Source organism: Saccopteryx bilineata, chromosome 8 (assembly GCF_036850765.1).
Source record: "Saccopteryx bilineata isolate mSacBil1 chromosome 8, mSacBil1_pri_phased_curated, whole genome shotgun sequence".
Classification (NCBI taxonomy): domain Eukaryota; kingdom Metazoa; phylum Chordata; class Mammalia; order Chiroptera; family Emballonuridae; genus Saccopteryx; species Saccopteryx bilineata.
In genome coordinates, this window is record NC_089497.1 from 64,608,678 (window position 1) to 64,622,743 (window position 14,066).

A 14,066-nucleotide genomic window follows, 5' to 3' on the forward strand; every position below is an offset into this window, starting at 1 on the left:
TACCTAGCATGAAGTTTTATTCAGCTAGACCTGGTCCACATGAAGTAAAATTCTCCCTCCCATCCAAACCAACCATAACATTGTGGATCATGGCTTCTTTCAAAGTCTCTAAAATGACTCAGCAATCACTTTCCAGATTCTTTCACTAGTGAAAGCTACTGCTTAGAGCTCATCTCACCTAGATTGAATGATTTTGTCTTTGTTAATTGACTATGCAACTACAATTTAAAGATGAATCAAAAATATATCTTCTTGCATGGAATTTAGAGCCAAATGGATGGGATAATAATTTAAGCATCAATCCTGAATTAGAGATATTTAAACTTAAAGTTACTTATTGTAACACACTGTATGTACACATCCATAGTGGAATACAGTGCAACTCTTAAAAACCACACTCTTGAAGACATAATTGTATCTGTCATAATTAAATGACAGATAATGCTAAGGAAAAAGAAAAAAGAAAAAAAGAAAGGTCTGAAATGACTCATATCCAATGGTTTCATTTTCAAAGCTTAAGTATATATAAATAAGCAAATAAAAATACTAGAAATTAACACTCTAAAGTATTAAAAGAAGTTTGTCTCTGAGAGACAGAGGTTGAAAAAGATGTCAGAAAATAATCCTGTACACAAATATTAACTGACAAAACAAAGATGTTATTATAAGGCAGAAATAATCATTATGAAATACTATATTAAAAACCACCTACATATGCACCAATAGGCTATAATTATCTCTGAATGACTGGCTTATGGATATTTTTTTTAATTTAAATTTTTAAGTGAGAGGAGAGGAGATAGTAAGACAGATTCTCACATGCACCCTGACCAGGATTCACCCAGCAACCCCTTCCTGGAGCCAATGCTCGAATCAGCTGAGTATCCTCAGTGCCCAGGGCCATTACTCAGACCAACGAAGGGATCCTCAGTGCCCCGGGCCCACGCTTGAATCAACTGAGCCACTGGCTGTGAGAGGGGAAAAGGGAGAGAAGGGGGAAAGAAACAGTCACTCCTCCTGTGTGCCCTCACTGGGAATCAAACCTGAGACATCCAAACACTGGGCCAATGCTCTATCCACTTAGCCAACTGTCCAGGGCCTAAAATTTTTTTTTTCCAATTGTTTTGCATTCAACATTCATTATATTTCTGATTGAAGGAAGAAATTGTAAAGATAATGTTTTCAGGAAGTATACCAAGTAAATATGTCATAGTTCTAGAAATATGGGAACAAAAAGAATTAATTGAAATACAAGATATAAATCTAAGACCCAAGAAAGTGATGGGTCAAGAGACAATCATATAAGAAACCTCATCAAAGCTAATGGTGACACACAGAGTTTGGAAGGATTCCAACCTAGCCAGGGATCACTATTCCTGTGGGCCGTGGAAATACGCCTGATTTCCAAGTCCACTACCAGCTCAGTCTTCCCTCCTTAAAGAAGCTCTCCTTAGTCACCAAAACTCACTTGAGACAGAAGGACCTCTTGAACAGGATGAAGCATTGCATTTACCATCGGTAGGAGGCCTTTCCCTCCAGGGGTATGATAAGCAACCCAGGTCAGACCGTTCTCTGTGCTGCTTTGGGTCTTATCCCCACTGCTAATCCTGAGTGTTCTAAACAGAACAGATGCTTAATAAATGTTTATGATGTGTCACGCATATGTTATGGCAGAAGGACTAGGGAAGAGGAGCAAGGGAACCTGGAGGTAATTAGCTTAGCATTGCCAACCACTGGGTATATGGCCTTGATGACAATGGTACAGAGAGATTTTCATGACTTGACGATGAGAAAAACAGTGATAGCACAGGCAAAGAACTACTGCATTGACAGATGTTCATTTATAGGCAATGATGTCAATGATTATTGGGACACGCTTAATTTTCCTAAGCATGTTGTAGAGAAAGCAAAAGAAGGAAATTTTTCCTTAAATCTACCATGCAGAAAAAATGAAAGTAAATAATTTTGATGTATATCCTTTTAGACTCTTTATATTTTTCTGTAGATAATATTGTTTCTCTACTTCAAAAAATGGAATTATGCCATAAATACTATTTCAAAAGCTTCCGTTTACATTTAACACATTAAAGAAGATTTGATCCTGATACTTACAATAGTGGCCAATGCTTATTAAGAACGTACTGTGTGCCAAACACCTGGCTTTAATTGTATTGGCTAATTTCAAACTCCCTGTGGTCCAGTTATTATAATTAGCCTCACTTTACATTGTGCACCCCCCAAAAATACTTTCATGCTTTTACTTTGAGCAGTTTTAGTTACCCTGGTCAATCACAATCCAAACATATTAAATGAAAAGTTTCAAAAATAAACAATTCATCAATTTTAAATTGCATGCCACTCTGAGTAGGGTGATGAAATATTGTGCTATCCTTCTCTGCCCTACCTGGGACATGAATCATCCTTTATCCAGGGATTACTTAATAATAGCCCAAAGCTATTCACGTAGCTTTTATTACAGTATATTGTTATAATTGTTTTATTTTATTATTAGTTTTTATTGTTAATATCCTTAATCTCTTATTGTGCTTAATTTATAAATAAAACTTATAGTTATGTGTGTTTAAGAAAAAATGGAGTATATATATCTGATTCAGTACTATCTGTGGTTTCAGATATCCACTGGGGGCCTGGAGCTCTGGAGGTTTTAGAACATATTACCCCTGGATAAGGGGGCAATACTATATGCTAATTGTCACTAAATATATGTAAAGTTCACTTTTCTTCAGGTTAGAAGGTTTTATAACTTTAAAAAAAATTATAGCTAATGGTTTAAATGAGACCAATATTTCTTTTAATTTGCAATGCTCTTAGTTGTGAGATTGAAAGGTTGGGGTGTGCGTGTATGTTTGGACATCTTTGTTAATCTTCTTTGTATTACTAATTCACAGAACTTTCTCATTTATTAAACACGTCAACAATTAAACTAATGTTTGCGATATCAGCAGCTGTTAACAATTATACTGACACTACTGAGGATTATAGGCATGAGTAACGATGATGTGAAATTTTCAAAATTGACACGTCCATTATACAAGCTTATGTACCCCTGACTACAGAGCAACATGAACCACACTAGCTGGTTTCTACAGCTGTAAACTTGATTTCCCTAATTCGCTAATTCTTCATCTGAGAATACCTTGAATGTGGGTATTCCACTTTTGTTCCTGTGGACAGTTTAACTCTACATGGCAAAAAATGCTCAGTTTAATTTATTAATTCAAACACATTTGGGGGGGAACCTGCTCAGTGTCAAGCACTGTGCTAGGGAAAAGACAGGTAGGAAGTAGAAGAAAACCCGCAAGTGTAATTTCTGTTAAGAAGTACAATGTCTGTGAAAGAATCAGTTCTGCAAATAGAGAATTACAGGAAGGCTGAGTAAAGCCCTTGATAGGAATCTGTGCTAAGTGAAATAGGAGCATTATAGGGGCACTGTAGGGTCACACGGAGCTGTCCAGACACATTTGAATCTAAGAGCTTTTACACAAAACCAAACACTCATCAGACACAATATGACCTGCTGCTGAAGACAATGGTTATATTTTACTCCAGGAGTTTCCATTTGATAGCGACAGTGATGGGAGAGAACTGCTGCCCCAGAGGGCAGGGTGACAAATGGTGTATAAAGCTTCTTCTTCTGAACATATTGTCCAAAGATGGATCAAATATGTATTTCAATGTATCCCCACTTAAAAAAATAGCAGTGTCTCAATTGAGAACGAGGTAGTGTTGAAAACCCAGAAATGTAGGTTTGATGCTCTATGTAAACAGAAAAAACAAATAAGCAAAGAAACAAAACAGAAACCAGCAGATAATTAAGGATGTAGCATAATGCCAGTGATGGATATAGAATCACCACTAGAGAATGAGATTAATGTGAAACTCAGGCTGAGATTGTAAGCATGAGACATTGAATCCCTGGCCCTGGCTGATTGGCTCAGTGGTAGAGCGTCTGCCCGGCATGTGGAAGTCCTCGATTCGATTCCCAGGCAGAGCACACAGGAGTAGCAACGATCTGCTTCTCCACCCCCCTTTCTCCCTTCTTAGTCTCTTACTCTCTTTTTTTCCCTCCTACTGCCTTGGCTCCATTTGGTTCAAGTACATCAGCTCCGGGTGCTGAGGATGGATCTGTGGAGCCTCTACCTCAGGCACTAAAAATAGCTTGGTGGTGAGCATGGCCTCAGATGGGCAGAGCATCAGCTCCTGATGGGGGTAGCCAGGTGAATCCTGGTTAGGGCACATGCTGGAGTCTATCTCCCCTCTGCTCACTTGGAGAAAGAAGTAAAAAAAAAAAGAAATAAGTTGCATTTCCATCCTCTGACACACAGAGGTTCAACCTGAAGACCTGTGACAACCAGTCTCGGAAAACTCTTCCCAAATATTTCAAGTTTTCACTGTGCCAACGCTGAGTTCTGGTTTCCTCCCAGGGCCCCAAACATTCTTCATCTGGTATAATAGCACTTACAGTTTTGGAGTTTGCTAGGAACTGTGAATGCCCTAGGACTTACGAAAGGTCCTTAAACAATGACAAAATGGAAGTTTTATAGAGCGTTATAGAAAGTTCTGAAGCTGTAAGTTATCTCCAAAATTAGCAGTAACAGTAAAGAGAGACATGAACTTGACTTTTAGAACCAGGTTTGACTCTCATCTGTTATTAATATGTTCTGTGATTTGGGGCAGATAACTTCAGATAGCTTCAAACTCTAGAGCCTTATTTTCCTTCCCTGAAAAAAAAAAAAAAAAGGTAAGACCATAACACTTACTAGGAGAACTTCAATGGGGTAGAAAGTTAAATAAAATTATCTATCTCTATGTGTATCAATTAAGTTACAATTTCTACAAAATTATATTCTATCACCTTTCTCCCATTTTAAGGGGAAAAAAAGCCACTGTCTTTTCCTCCTGGCTTGTGCCCATTTCTCTGTGTCCCTTAACAAAAAAGCTTCTTAAAAGACATGTGTCCAGGCCCTGGCTGGTTTGCTCAGTGGATAGTGTGTCAGCCTGGTGTGCAGACACCTGAGTTCAACCCCCAATCAGGGCACACATGAGAAGTGACAATCTGCTTTCCTTCCCCTTCCTTGCCCCCTTCTCTCTCTTTTCTCTCACGGTGGCTCAGTTGGGCAAAGTATTGGACTCAGGTGCTAAGTTTATAGCTCAGTTGATTTAAGCATTGGCCCTAGAGGGGTTGCCAGGTGGATCCCAGTCGGGGCGCATGCAGGAGTCTGTCTATCAACCCTCCTCTCACTTAAAAAAAAAAAGTGTCCAGCCACCAGCTCACCAGCTCCAATTTCTCTTCTCCCGTTCTTTCTTTAACTCACACCAGCCACATGCTGCATGCTCAGATCTCTGACAACATCTCAGTTCACTGCTCAGTAGCATTTGTGCTGCCTGACAAGTCTCTCCTTGGAAGGTTTCTTTACTTGAAAACCAGAACACACCATACTTACCTGGAGTTCACCCACCAATCTGGCTGCAACTCCTCCACCTCCTTTTGTGGTTCCTGTGGAACCAGAGGGGGTGGGGTGGGGGTGGGAGTGGTAAGCATGGCCTGCTCCAGGGCACAGGTAATGATAAAGGGGTGCACTGTTTACAGACAAATGTAAAAAAAGAAATGCTTTTCTTTATACCATGTGCTGGGAATTCTAAACAATTTCAGTGGTTAATTCCTCCTCTCTGCTAGCATGGTCCACCCCCACCACGCCCTTTCCCTTTTTAGTACACTATTATCTAGCACCTCAAGTTAGTCGTTACATCTCTTGTCTTTTCTGTCTACAATAACTCCTTCGATGACCTAATTTAACTTCACTGCTGTAAATATCATGTATATTAATGACTCCCACTTTTTCTCTTCAGCTCAGACAGCCTCGCTGAATCCCAGATTCATATACGATTTCACTGTTTGACATCTCCAGATTAACCTGTCCAAAAGTAAGCTTCAACCGCTCCTACCAAACCTGTTTCTCTCATGATCTTCTCCATCTCAGATAAATGCCACTCCTGTCTACCAGTTGCTCAGCAAACATCTTGGGAGTCACCCTTGGCTTCTTCCTGGCTTCCCCATTCAATGAATCAACCCTAAGATCCAATCACTTATCATCACCTCCCCCACTACCTGCTTGTCCAAGCTTCCATATCACTCATCTGTTCTATAGCAATAACTCCCTACTGACTCTCCCTGTTTCAAAGGGATCCCTTTGACATATAAGGAAGGTCACACCATCTCTCTGTTCAAAATGGTTCCAATACTACTCAGAGTGAAAGTCAAAGTTCTTACTATGTCTTTCAAAGTCCTTCATTATTGCTGTCCCCACCCCATTCCACCGTCATTTTTCTAACTTCATTTCCAAAGATTTTCCCACACAATTTAATCTATGCTGTATTCTCTAAAGGTGCCAAGAAGCCAGGCTGCTTGCCCCAGGACCTTTGCTCTAGCTATGGCAGTTGCCTGGAATGCTGTTCCTCTGGTTACTCACATGGCTCACTCTCTTTTATCTTTAAGAGTTTTACTCAGATGACAACTTAGTCCCTCACTATACACACTCTCTGAAATCTTGACTCTCAGACTGACTGTCCCTTTCCTGTTCTGCATTTCTCTATTTCTCACATCTTATATATTTTACTGATTTTTCCCATTTGTCTCACTAGAAATGTAAACTGCTTGAGAGCAGATTTATACTTTTTGTTCACTAATGTTGTTTTCCAAACCTTAGAACACATATTTAATACATAGTTTTGAATGAATGAAAGGATATTTTTATTGAACAGGTGTGAAATGGTTTTACATGAATGAATAAATCTTGTTCACATGCCTCATTTTATTCTGTGGAACATCACCTATCCATTTCCCTTGAAGCACAGGTACAATTTTCCCAGGCGGTCTCCCATCCAAGTACTAACCAGGCCCGACCCTGCTTAGCTTCCGAGATCAGATGAGATCGGGCGCGTTCAGGGTGGTATGGCTGTAGACTACAGGTATAATTTTGAACCAATCTTACAAACCATTGCAGGTGTGAAAATGAGAAAAGTTTTGTCAATTACACAAATACCTTGGGGAACATATACAAACATTTTTTTGATGACGGAATGCAGCCCTTCTCAAGACCAGAACCTTCCCTTCAACCCACGAGGAATTCTGTACCTGTAGTAGTCAGTGGAATATTCACATACTATGGAATACTCCAAATGTGTTTATTATGGAAGGTTCAGAACATTCAAGAACCTTTCTATATATATTCCACAGGGTCCCAGAACAAAGGAAAAAGCTTATCTACTAAAAATAACCCTCTACATTCCACAAGTTAAGTTATACAATATCATTTTTCTAACTAAAGGAATAGTCTTTGTTTTTTTTTAAAGTCTTAACCATATTTTATCCAAACAATTTCTTACATTTGCTGAATGTAGTTTAAAAATATATTCATCTATTTTTCTAACCCCATTGTGTATTACTGCTTTTTCTCTCTCACTAAGCATCTGATACTTTATACTGTTTAAAAGTTCTCAATTCTGTTTTTCTTCCCTCTTAATTCTTCTGAAAAAAATAAAGTAGAGCTAAGTGATATCTACACAGACTTTCTGCACTACGAAACTATGGACTTGGATAATCATGAGCTTGGACAAAATGTTTGGTCAATAGTTGTAATGCTCCTCAAGTTCATAATACTGTGCATGATCTGCAGCTCTTAGCCTGTCAGTCAACACCCAGGATCCCCCTTCACTCCCACTGGCCCCCTGAACAGCCAGAGAATTCTTTCTATCCCTCAGGTATACTTCACACAGGCTGATTTAGGAGTTTGCTTAAATTCTTCTTTTGCTGGAAACTCATTTCACCTCTATCTGTCTAAAGCCAAGGTCAAATGCCATTTCCTCCTTACAACCATCCCCAATGGGAAGTTACCTAGTCGCCATGAGTATATACTTAGTAAAACCAATATTTGCTTTCTTTCTTCTTACAGTATTTATCATATTTTGCCCTGTATTGTAGTCATTTGTATACATATTTTTAATACTAGGGAGCCCCTCTGGAGAAAAAATCATTGTTCTTCATCCCTAACCCCAAGATAAGGGTGGTGTACACCATAAGTGATCAAGAGGTGATTGTTTTAGTAATGAGTGGATTATAGAAAATACATCATCGGGCTAGTTTCCAGGATTTGAGCAATATGTTCTGAATGCAGGGCATTGTGATACTATCCATGTGTTAACATACATCATAATTTATTCTCTTATTTTTATGTCATTGATCTCTCCAGTAACAAGTGTTATTCTGCTTGTCAATTTTTCTTTATTTTCTCTTAGAGATTATCCTGAATCTGTGTCAGCTTGTGTTAACACTTGAGCTTTCAAGTCACCAAGACTCAGTACTTTGCTTAATATCCTGAATGGGTATTAACGCCAATGGTGTATTCTGCAGACAACATAATTTTTTCTCCTACCTCTTAAATAATGAGAGGTTAAGGCCAAAGAATTATTTTCATCTCCTCCTTGGTGCCATTAATCTGTGGCCTGGTGTAGCATTATATAAACCTAGATTTCCCTTGAAAGAGAATGATTTGAACACATAAAACATCATCGGAGGTCACTCTGGCAATGTAATCAGGTCCCACGGGGACTGTGGAAACTGAGGAATACACGTTCCGTCTACAGGGCGCCTGTGCTGCCCGGATCTAGGCAATGTGTGTTCCGTGTGGGCATGTGGATCCACTATTACCAGATCTTCTCATCTTCCCGAAAAAAATGAGATCACTGACTGTTATAAGAAATTTCTGGATGTTAAATATTTGCAACCAGCTCGATTATGTTTACCACTGCTGCACAAACAAAGCACATCTGCATGGGAGCCACCTGTGCCTGCTGGTCTGCAGCCTCTGGAGTCAAGGGACTCTCAAGGTCAACCACATCATTAGATTCTACAACTATGAACAAAATACCAACTAGCATTACAAATTCTGAAATAAGTGAACCACTTTAGACGGATCCTAGAAGATACAAGGAAAGATCTAGATTACTTGAATAAAATGAATATATCACCTTTGCTTGCTGATCTCCCAACAGTACACCTAAGAAGTTCCAAAATTTGACAAAACAAACATTTTACAAGAATCAAGTTAATAAGGAAAGATGCTTTAATGGCTAACTCCCCACTGTACCCAGTATGATATTTCCAAGGTCAAAGTGCCCTAAAAGTTTAAATTGAAAGGAATCTTAAAGGATATTAAGTACAGTCCCTAAAATGACAGAGCTAATGCTCTTTTTTAAGGGTGCCCCCACATTTCACTGCATGTCCTGGGCAGCAAAAGAATCAGAGACCTGCATTTGTTTTACAGCTCTAATGATCACTGGCTGGTGCCTGTGCACATTATGTCATCTTTCTGGGCTTCAGTTTTTCTATTTTGAATAAGGTAATTGAGTATGTGATTTCTTCAAGATCATTACAGCTAGACAACACTAAGAATATACAGAAGTCTGCCAAAGACTGTGTAGCATTTCAACCCAGGGGATAAATATTGGCACTGTCATAATAAACTCAAGCACGCGCGCACACACACACACACACTATTTCTTGCCACAACTAAGAACGATACAACCTTTTGAGCATGAAAGATAAAATGATTGCTAAAATTAGCATCCTAAAAAATATAAACTACATAATCACTGAAGATGAGATTTTCTTAAAACTGTAGAACAATAAGACATAATGATAGCTGTCATAAGAGAGGAAATTGCAGGAGTCAGTTTGAAGGAATTTAGGGGGTGTTTTTCCCTCCTGTTGAGATTTGCTTTTCCACATATCACAGTAAGACTGAAAAGCTAAATATTCCCCCAGGGTCTGTGTGATCCATGCCTCCTAGTGCTGCTGCTGACATTAAGAGAGTGTCATTCAGCCCGAATGAAAGCCTCTGACAGGAGAGCCAGGGCAGGTTTCAGGCTCCGTGGAGTCATCCTCTCAAATTTGCGTATCATTTTTCAGTTTACAAGGCCCCTTTACATATGGATTCTCATTTGTTCTCTAAAAATAGCCCTATTTCATGGAGCCTAAATAGCATTATAAAATGTCTCTCAGGTGAATTAAAAAATATACCTCCTAACCTGCCTGCAAGAAAATAATACCTTTTGTTCTTCATTTGACAGTTCAGGAAGCCCTTTTACTTCTCTTGGCTTTTTGAGATAAGGTCTGACCTGCTGGGGAGTAGGGTAAAACGAGAGGGAGGGAGGAATCAAAGCTTGGCCTTGCCCAGCTGATCAGACCTACACAGATCACTCCGATTCACCCAGCCTCCGTTCTTTAAGCCACTGAATAGAGAAAATTATACCTATCCTGCTGCTTTTATAGAGCAGCTAAGATCAAAATCAATATACAAATAAGCACGTGAAGTGGTCAAATAGGCTGAAAAATTGTGGCCTACATATCTCATCAACCCTGGGCAGTGAGAAAGAGTGGACTGTCCTATGGTCATGGAAAATTATGGGCCAACGTGGAACAGCAAGGCAGTGGTGGAGGTGACCAGAAATGCAGGCTAAGGGACAGGAGCACCCAGCTTATAGAGAGTAATCCAATCTCTTTGCAGAACTGGTGACAAGCCACCCGGCCTTACCTGGTTAGGCGATGACTGGTCCTCAATGCTCTTCTTTCTGTGGGACAAGGGGGCTCAGAACAGGCAGTGGCCGGTGGTGGAGGTGAGGTTGGCACAGATGAAGCCAAACAGCAGGGTGTCCTGGTGCTGTCACTCTGCTCAGCATGAATCTCGCCTCACTGAGTGGGCTGAGTTAACTACTCAGTAACAAAGGGTCAGCAAAAGGACTGAGGATGTTTACAGGGTGGAACTCAACCTGTCAAAGACAGGGAACTGGATTTGTGGGTGGGGCCTTTCTCGTTCTACAATGACACACATCTCTCTTCTGTCTTCTTCTTCAAGAAGTCCTAGATTTTCTGCCAGCTTCCTCTTTCACCGAAATCTTTCAGTGCCGTGAGCAGGAAGAACCATCTCTCCATTCCTCCCAGGCATGTGTGTGGCCCCGGTAGACTGTAAGAAAGCTGAAGTCTGGAGCCTACATTCCTATTATTAATATTCTTTGACGATGACTTAACTTATTGAGTATTTGTGATTTATGAGCCCCATTACCACTTTTGGATCAGAAGTATAGAGGACACATAGAACAGTATATCTCTATGAGAACAAACACAAACACTATACGTTCACTTGGGATCTCTGAGCAGTAATTCCATTAAGAGTATTTGCTTCATGATATTGTATTTAAGTGTATGCTCCTCTCATAAGACTGTGAGTCCTTGCAGGTAAAGGCTACATCGTATTCTTCCATAAGTTCCCATGGTGATGGGACTTAGCATGTAGTAAATACTGAATAAATACATAATGAATTAATGATGGTCAATTAATTTATATTCAATGAATCATGATATGCCATTTAATGGCAAGTCATATTTAAATTTTTATTTATTTATTCATTTTTAGAGAGGAGAGAGAGAAAGGAGGAGGAGCAGGAAGCATCAACTTCCATATGTGCCTCAATCAGGCAAGTGCAGGGATTCAAACCTGCAGCCTTAACATTCCAAGTCGACACTTTATCCACTTTGCCACCATGAGTCTTGCAGGATGTCATATTTTTATCATTCTGAATTGATATTTTGGTCACCTGTAAGTAGGAGATATCATTTCTCCTTCAGAGAAGATGAATTTGGAAGGAAACATATGAAAATGAATCTAGAAGAACAATTGACATAGCAATAATTGCTACAAAATGTCATTGAATCTTAATAAGTTGTTTTTAAAGCCCAAATAAAAGTCTGTATATAGAGAGTCAGCCAGCATAAAATATAAAACTAAAAAAGTATCACACATCCACCTGTCTTTTAATGCCTCCACAATATCTAGGACATAATCAATTTATGTTTTCATTTAACAGGTAGTTTAACTATAATATTTTGGCCAACCTCAGTTTTTAAAAGAGAGGGTTAGAAAAAAAAATGAATGACAGTTCCAGGAGCACCGAGGTCACGAAGAGATCCTATAGGAAATAAGAAACTGCCAACCCGCTTCAGGCTACCTTGGAGAGGTCCCAGTGAGTGAAGAGTCGGCTTCCAAGCCTCCACAGTGTCTAGAATATAATCAGTTTGTGCTTTTATGCAGCAAGTACTGAACTGAGCCACTACCTTGGCCATTCTCGGTTCTCACAGTAGACAAAAAGAGAAAAATAAATTAGACACTGTCTCTCACATGAGGAGTCCAGGAAGATGAAATCTGTAGAAAATGATAAGCACCAAAGATAGGCTCAGAACAAGCACTGTGGGAATCCAGAGGAGAGAACAATCCAGAGAGCCTTCACAGAGGAAGAGGCAGCCTTAGGTCTGGCCTGTGAAGGAGACCTGGCAGCCTGACCAGTGAAGACATGGAGTTACATAGAAATGTTACTGGGGATGCACTCAGCCGCTGCTCCCTGATCTCATTTCCCTCCTCCTCAATACAGACCAGAGGATGAAAAGAGAAATTCACATAACTGGTATCTAGGTCACTCCACTTATACACCACAAAACTACAGGGCAATTAGAAGTAATTGCAAGATAAATACTGTTCCCACTCAGCTCCAAGTGTCTTTATGATGGCTCAGGATGGGAGCGAAAAGATGGGGGACATCTGAGAAATGCTGGATCCCAGCCTGGTCTCTTAAAGAGTGGAACCAACTAAAGCATTACTGTTTGAAGTATGTTATTTTAAAGGGCAAGAAACTGTGAAAAGATATCACATGTTCATGGGGCAGCTACCTCATTATCGCTACATCTCCAGTGGCCGCTGAACGCTTCTCCCAGCTCACGCTGCGCTCCTGAGATAACTGGAGCCGGAACGGCGCCTCCAGGAGAGGCGCTGTAGTTAGAAAGGTCACACAGGAAAAGAAATCTTGGCTCTAGTCCCTCATCTGCCACTCACTGGAATCAACAGCTAGTAGCTTAGCCTCCACCACACCTCAGCTGCTGCTTCTGTGTAATGGGAATTATAACGCAGACTCCACCCACCTCCTGGGCTATTGAGGAAGCAAATGAGATACTAAAAGTGACATGGGCATTGTAAATGTTAAGAATTGGCAAGAATGTGCAATGGCGTTCTGATGAGACCTCTGATGACACATGGGATTCACCTCCTGTCCATTATTTCCAGTCATATCATGGACTATGCACAGCCCTGGAGCAGAGCAAGTTCAACAGCTAAGGAGCACAGAATCACAGGCAAATCGTATTACATTTCTTTTAGTGTCTTGTCCCTCCTCTCCTTCTGCATCAGACTTATCAATGCATTTTGCTTCCTCTCTACTGCATTCCTGTTGTCACTAAGAGAGAACTTAGGTGTTCTTATTTGGGCTAGAAAACACTAGTTTACGAGACCTCCTCCTTTCCTGACATTTTTCAGATGGGCACCGGGTGACACCCCAGTGATCACACAGCTGGCCCTTTTTCCCTGGCCCCAGAGGGCAGTTTTCTAACCTACACGCCGAGGGCAGCAGATGGGCAGGAGATGGTATGAGTAGGCACAGATGCTCGCCAGATCTGAACCAGAACCACCTCCACCCCGTGTTTTCCCCCTGGAGGATCATGCAAAGAAGGACTGATTCATAAACATGTGTCGCCAAGGGTAAATAGGCACTGTCTATAAGAGTCCCACATCTCAACTCCCCAGCTAGGCCCACTCCCCAGGAGTCTTTTGGGAAGAAGAGCAGAGTGATGATGAGTAGATACTGGCTGCCATTGTCGGAGCAAAGAGGAACCTGCAGGCAGGTTATCAACTGAGAGATGTAAGCAGTATGAATGGCATTCACAAACTACGTGGCCAGTCCTGTCCTCTTTCTGAGTCCCAAAGGCACACAGCATGGCTCACTAGTAGTACTCCTTGTTATGATTAGTTTTCTCCCCTGATGCATGACTGTCCAACTCTCCCTAAAGGTTGGGGTCATGTCTTAAACATACTTTTTAGAGTCTAGCACAGTACCATGCTAATAGAGCTGTTCAAGAAATGTTGGATAGATGGACAGATGGATGG

The 14,066-nt window shown here is 40.5% G+C and overlaps 1 protein-coding gene and 1 pseudogene across 2 annotated transcripts in view; both read right to left on the reverse strand.

Moving 5' to 3' along the window:
• TPRG1 (tumor protein p63 regulated 1) overlaps nt 1–10,777 on the reverse strand; it is a 155,703-nt gene extending 144,926 nt beyond the window's left edge. The window contains exon 1 of one of the 2 annotated variants that reach the window (XM_066241635.1): nt 10,614–10,771. The gene's annotated coding sequence lies outside the window, so the exon portion shown is untranslated. Of the gene's footprint in view, nt 1–10,613 lie in introns of both variants that reach the window. The other variant, XM_066241636.1, reaches the window with a different exon arrangement.
• LOC136312288 (5S ribosomal RNA) lies at nt 6,868–6,985 on the reverse strand (annotated as a pseudogene).
• Nucleotides 10,778–14,066: the final 3,289 nt, after the last annotated feature.